The following is a 6143-nucleotide window of genomic DNA, read 5'->3' on the forward strand; positions in this document are numbered from 1 at the left end:
TTTTTTTTTTTTTTTTTTTTTTTTTTGATTAACAAACCTTGTGGTAATTGCCCTGGTTCTATTTTGACAGAGTTTTCTTGGTCTTTTTTCTTCGCTCCTTTATTCCACCCCTCCATGCCTCTTCTCTTTCAAAGGATAAAATATCACACATACACCATTTGTTTTCATCCTGGCATTGCTACTGATCCTGTTTGTTTGTTTGTTTGTTTGAGTTGTAGTCTCACTCTGTCGCCCAGGCTGAAGTGCAGTGACACACTCATGGCCATCCCAGCATTGACCTGCTGGGCTCTGGTGATCATTCTGCCTCAGCCTTCCAAGTAGCAGGAACTATAGGCACACTCTATCATGCCCAGCTAATTTTTTATTTACTATAGAGATGAGGTCTTGCCAAGTTCCCTGGGCTGGTCTCAAACCTGTGGGTTCAGGCAATCCACTAGGCTCAGTCTCCTGAAGTGCTGGGATTACAGGCTGAGCCACCAAACCTGGCTACTACTGTTCTTTAAAATTGAGGGTAAGCATGTATTTACTTCATCTTATCCTGTTGAAAACAGCTTAGAGTGCCACGGGGCAATGGAAGTTTCTCTGATGATGGAAAAGGTGTATATCTGCATTATTCAATGTAGTAGCCAGTAGTTGCTTTAAATAGGCTCATGTGGCTATCATATTGGACGCTTCAGGCATAGAGTTTATTTTTTCTAGAGGTAAATAAGAATTATGTCCTTCAGAGACTTTATTGAAGGTTTCTGAAGATAATAGAGACAAATCCACACAGACTATTTTTCCCAGTTTAGAAAAGCGTAGCTCAAATCTTTCTTCTCTACCAAGATTTTAAAATGAAATTTGCCCTAATGATAGGATGTATTACCACTGTCAATACTAACTATATATGTGATAATATTTGACCTCTTAGCATTCACATTTTCTGGACTAATGATATCTCTAAATAGATTGTTGTAAAGTTTATGTGAGATAATGTGTGTGGTGTATAGTCACTACAAAAATAATTTTTATTTCTTCTTCTGATATATCTCCTTCTAAAAACAATACTTTCTGAAGACCACAGAGTATTAAACTATCACATGCTAGTATTATTGTATTTAATAAATACATTTCATCTGGCTTGATTTGTGCACAGAAAAAATACTCTCAAAGAAGAAAGGAAAGAAGTAATTAGATTATCTTAGAGGAAGTAAGATACCTTGAAGGCAAACTTCATCAACTTAATGTTTCCACAGAGCAGAACAGCAAGAGAAAACAAACAGACAAACAAAAAAACAACTTAGCCTTAACCCTTAGCTAGGGTCCTTTTCACTCCTAGGTCTAATGGGTTCTGGTGCAGTTTCTGAAAGTCAACAACCTTCTCTTCAACTGCTGACTCCTTAGAACACTTTGGTCACAAGCATCTTGTAGCTCCAGTACCTCCCATCCAGTTTGGTAGAGCTGGACGAAAGCACTGACATAGCAGGCTGCAGCCAAGAGCACCAGTGATAACATTCAGTTGATCAGCAACAAGGACAACACATACATATTTAGCTTATCTTTTTTTTTTTTTTTTTGAGTTGGAGTCTCACTCGGTGGCCCAGACTGGAGTGCAGTGGCCACTCCCGGCCACCGCAGCCTCACCTGCTGGGCTCTGGCGATCCTTCCGCCTCAGCCTTCCGAGTAGCCGGAATTACAGGCATGCGCTACCATGCCAGGCTGATTTTTTGATTTATTGTAGAGATGAGGTCTCGCTGCCCAGGCGGGTCTCGAACCCGCGGGCTCGGGCAATCCACTCATCTCAGCCTCCCAAAGGCTCAGGATTACAGGCTGAGCCACCGAGCCCGGCTAGCTTATCTTTTTAAAAGAACACCATGGTTACACTAGGGTTTTAATTTCATTGACTTTGTGGTTGTTTTCTACCCAGTTCGCCTGGAATAGAACATGGCAGGGAACTCTCAACAACAGCGTTTCTTGTAACAACGTAATCCCTACTCAAATTGTTTCCATCAGAGTGAAAATTCAGGACATCATGTTTTCAAAGTGCTAAGATGATTTTTGGAGCATGATACCAGAGTATTGGCAGAGAGTAGAAGTTGGTGTTCTCCTCTGCTGACCCCTCACCAGCTCTAAAACGGACATTGGGAAAACTGTGACATCTCTTAGTTACAGATTATAATTTGCCTAAAAAAGAGAAAAAGAAAAGGAAAGAGAAAGTGCTAAAATGAGAGTTATAGTGCTGTACAGGATTGCTGTGTGAATAAATGAGATCACAAAAAAGCAAAAGGGAGACTTTACTAGGTTACACAGCTCTATCTAGACTTATGACATTCATTTAAACGGAGCTCCCAGAATCTGAGATGCTTTAGAGTGACTTTATATGTCTGATTTAATGATTTAAACACTTATTTTTAAACTATTTTAAAGCTTTGATAAAAATGAATATTTTCTAAAATAGGTTATGTACCAATTTCTATACCTTGGAAATCAACAGTTCATTAGCTTGTGATGTTAGGTTAACTAGTTTTGAGGCTGATCTAAATTTTTTCTAAAAGGACTTTTTCCACCATCACTGAATTATGAAGACTGTAGCTGTATTCAAAGTCTTATAAAGTCCAGCCTCCATATAGCCACTGAGCTAAATTTGTATTAGTAGGTACCCAGTAGAGCACATACACATTAAACTTAAAATGTCAGACAAAGCTCAGGGGCATCCTCCAGTCCGTGAACTCCTTCTGCTCCTGCTGCTACACTACAGACTGCAAACAATGTGTGGAAGCTCACACAAAGCCATTTGGAGAGGAGAAAATACAATGACATTTATTTGTACTATAAGTTCATGTTTTATAGCAAAATAGAACAAAAAATTACTCACTTTCTCAATGGATTTCATACCATGAAATTTTGTAAAATAGTTCTGTTATCCCTGCAAAGCTACAATAGCATTAAAAAAAGCATATAAACAAGGCTCTCCATTTCTTTTGAAGATAAAATCCTTGAAAATAAATTGAAGCCTGACAATGAAAATGTATTTTTAGCCTAAAGTTAACACTTGTTGAGTTGTTTGAGTTCCTTGTGGATTCTGAATATTCTTTGTTGGATGCATAGCTTGCAAATATTTTCTGTGCTGATATAATAATTACAAAAGTAGAAAACTCTGCAGGTGAGGTAGCTCCTGCAATAGAATATTGCAGAAGTCCTTGTGAAGTAGAGCTGCACCTTGAATAAGGATTTGATTCTCAAGTTGGCACCACTGGCAAAATCACATATAGTCAATATTGTACTTTAAGCCCCACTACAATTCTAATAAAGTTAGAATGCATATATCTTTGGGTACAGACTCCTGGCACTCAAAACATTTTTCATTTGTATTTACAGTAAAATTCTCAATTGTGAGTGAATTTCTGAGAACAAAATCTAGAACTTCCCCTGCTTTTCTGCAGGCTTTACATCTGATTTATATAATAAACCTTTAAAACCCAATATACACTAATAGATGTGTTTGTTTGGGTAAAGGTGAAGCAAGACAGAGGAGCTGTATCTTAACCTACAGCTAGGATTTAAAGTCAGTTTACAATGTATTATATGTCTAGAACTGACAGCTTCATGTGCTAGCTATGTATTCTACAGGTCTTAGTTAGAGCTTTCAAAATACTGTTTGCTAACTTCCATACAAACTCAATTAAAATATTATTTTTTATTGAAAACTTTTCAAAATTATTTTTAAATATGTAGGCAATGAGTTCTAAGATTTTATTTTTTCATGTACAAGTTAGCTTGCTTGGGGTTGGTATGAATAATTCACCAAATATATTACTGATAAAGAAAGTATATTAGTTAACTGTTTTTTAAAAATATAATATGCTTGCACTGGTTTAGTACCTTGCTAGTGTTTTTTACCAACTGAACAAACTCAGTTTGGCAAGGCAGAAATGTAGCTTTTATTCTGCAAATAAAATCTTAGGGATGGACTTAAAAAAATCTTGAACTAGTGTAGAAAATATATATGATTATTTTGTTGCTTTAAAGATTTGATGGGGGAACTGAAGAATCTTTTAATTTTAAAGTAATTTTAGTTGTAGCAAAATATGATGGGAGAATAATTTTAAAAGTCACATAGTGGTAAGAGACAAAGAACATCAGTCACTTGACTCCCCACAGGCAAATATGTTCAATTCTTCAGTTATTCTTCTGATATTTAGTTCTATGTATGTAAATACCACTGTTATTGTTGACTCATAAATTTTAGATATAATTTGATTTTCTATTTTGAGAGATTAGGATTTCGACTTATATAGGGGTTTCTTTCCTTACCATTATTCTTTATATAAAATTTTGGTAAAACTCACACACATCTTTTCTTGTTACACTATAAATATAGTTTCCTCTGTGCAAAATAATATTCTTTAATTATATTTGCTCCCTGAACTGCTTTCTATATTTTCCTGGAGATAATCTGCTTATTTTTACACTTATTTAATTCTCTTTGAATAGTTCAGCTTTATGTAGACTCCAGGAAATCCAAAATTGTTTTCTATGTGGTCCAACCTCTCAGATCATTTTTCAGTTGCATTTTTGCTCTGGAGAACAAGTTCTTTGAGCCCTTTGCCCTCCTGCTGCATCAGAATTCTTTGCTTGCCAGACTTGGTGAAGCAGTGGTATGACTTTCCTGCTATTCTGAGACTTCCCTTCACCTCTTCTCTGTGCTAAATTCCAGGTTTCTTGATCTCCATGTCTCCTATTTTCTGGTTTCTTCCTATATTTTGTTGAAGCACACCTAATAGCATCCTGAGAAATTGTGCATGGGAGATAATTTCCTTTGAAATTTTGCATAATTTAAATTGTTTCATTTTACCCTCATATTTAATTGATTGTCCTGTGACTCTGCAGTTCTAAGACGGCACTTTAAAAGAAAAGAATTGTTTTATTATCTTCTAGCTGCCAATGTTTGCGATGAAAAATTCAATGCTGTTCCTTAATTTTCATCTTTGTTAGTGGCTTTGTTTTTCTTTTCTGGAACCTATGACTGTCTTCTCTTTATTTGAGGGGAGTAATATGTCAGTATTTTCTGTTCTATGCAGCTTATACTAACTGAGTCCATATAAGCCAACCGTTATTTGTTTCTATCAAAATTACCTGCCCAAAGAGTTAAGTAAAAGAAAGAGAGTAGGACAGCTGTGGCTATTATGTGGAATTTATTCACTTTCTAAACTCCACGTCATCTCTTCCAGGTTGTTAGTGATAATCCATCCTTCTCAATTTTATCCAAAGAAGTTGCTCATCTGCCTTGTGCCATGACACAGCTCTGGGGAAGATGAGTTGTGACCTTGACTGCTTACTAAAATGTTCAGGAACCAGGCGACTACTTTTCTTTTGCAGGGCAGAGTTGCATGCATCTACAGCAGCTACATTTTGGTGACATTAACAAGACAGACTGTACTCCTCCTGTATGAGACTTAGTATAGATGAGTAATTTTTTATAGTGGGAAAATTTATAGGCTTTGTTTTACTGTATTTTGTTTATTTTTAATTATGTTTTTAAAATTGTAAAATAATACATATAAATGCAAAAAAAGAAAAAGAAAATTTATTCATAATTCTAGAGGTGATAAATGCCTACTTTGGCATGTGTTATAGAACTTTGTATGTTGTTTTTCACTTTAACAGTTTGTAAGGAACATTTCCCCATATAAATAAATATTATTGCACAAATTGTACAACATGAGTTTTTAAATACTTAGCATGTTTTCTTTTTTAATAGACAAATAAAAATGTATATATTTATGATGTTTAATATGATGTTTTGATATATGTATATATTGTGGGTTAGCTAGCCGAGGCTAATTAACATATGCATTGCAATATATTACCGTATATTTTGAGGAGTAAGAACACTTAACATCTACTCTTCTGGCAATTTCCAAATATATAATACACTATTATTAACTACAGTCACTATGTTTGTACAATACGATTTTTGATGTTTGCATAGTGTTTGATTGTATGAAATTGTCATGAGATGTATGCTCACTCTCTTAGGCTTTGAGACTTTGGGAATTTTTTTGTTTGTTTTTGTTGTTTTAAAAATTACAGAACCACAGAGGCTCAAGTTTTATCAGTCTATAAGTAAAAATAGACTCACACTAAATTAATTTTCAAATTAT

The 6143-nt window shown here is 35.2% G+C and overlaps 1 long non-coding RNA gene across 1 annotated transcript in view; it reads left to right on the forward strand.

The window, feature by feature from the left end:
• LOC110595555 overlaps positions 1–5713 on the forward strand; it is an 8710-nt gene extending 2997 nt beyond the window's left edge. Inside the window, exon 2 of the long non-coding RNA XR_002481912.1 lies at positions 5211–5713. This is a non-coding gene — a long non-coding RNA (uncharacterized LOC110595555). The remainder of the gene's footprint in view (positions 1–5210) is intronic.
• The last annotated feature ends 430 nt before the right edge of the window (positions 5714–6143 follow it).

Source organism: Carlito syrichta, unplaced genomic scaffold (genome assembly GCF_000164805.1).
Source record: "Carlito syrichta isolate Samal-C Ts95f unplaced genomic scaffold, Tarsius_syrichta-2.0.1 Scaffold302715, whole genome shotgun sequence".
NCBI classification, from domain to species: Eukaryota; Metazoa; Chordata; class Mammalia; order Primates; family Tarsiidae; genus Carlito; species Carlito syrichta.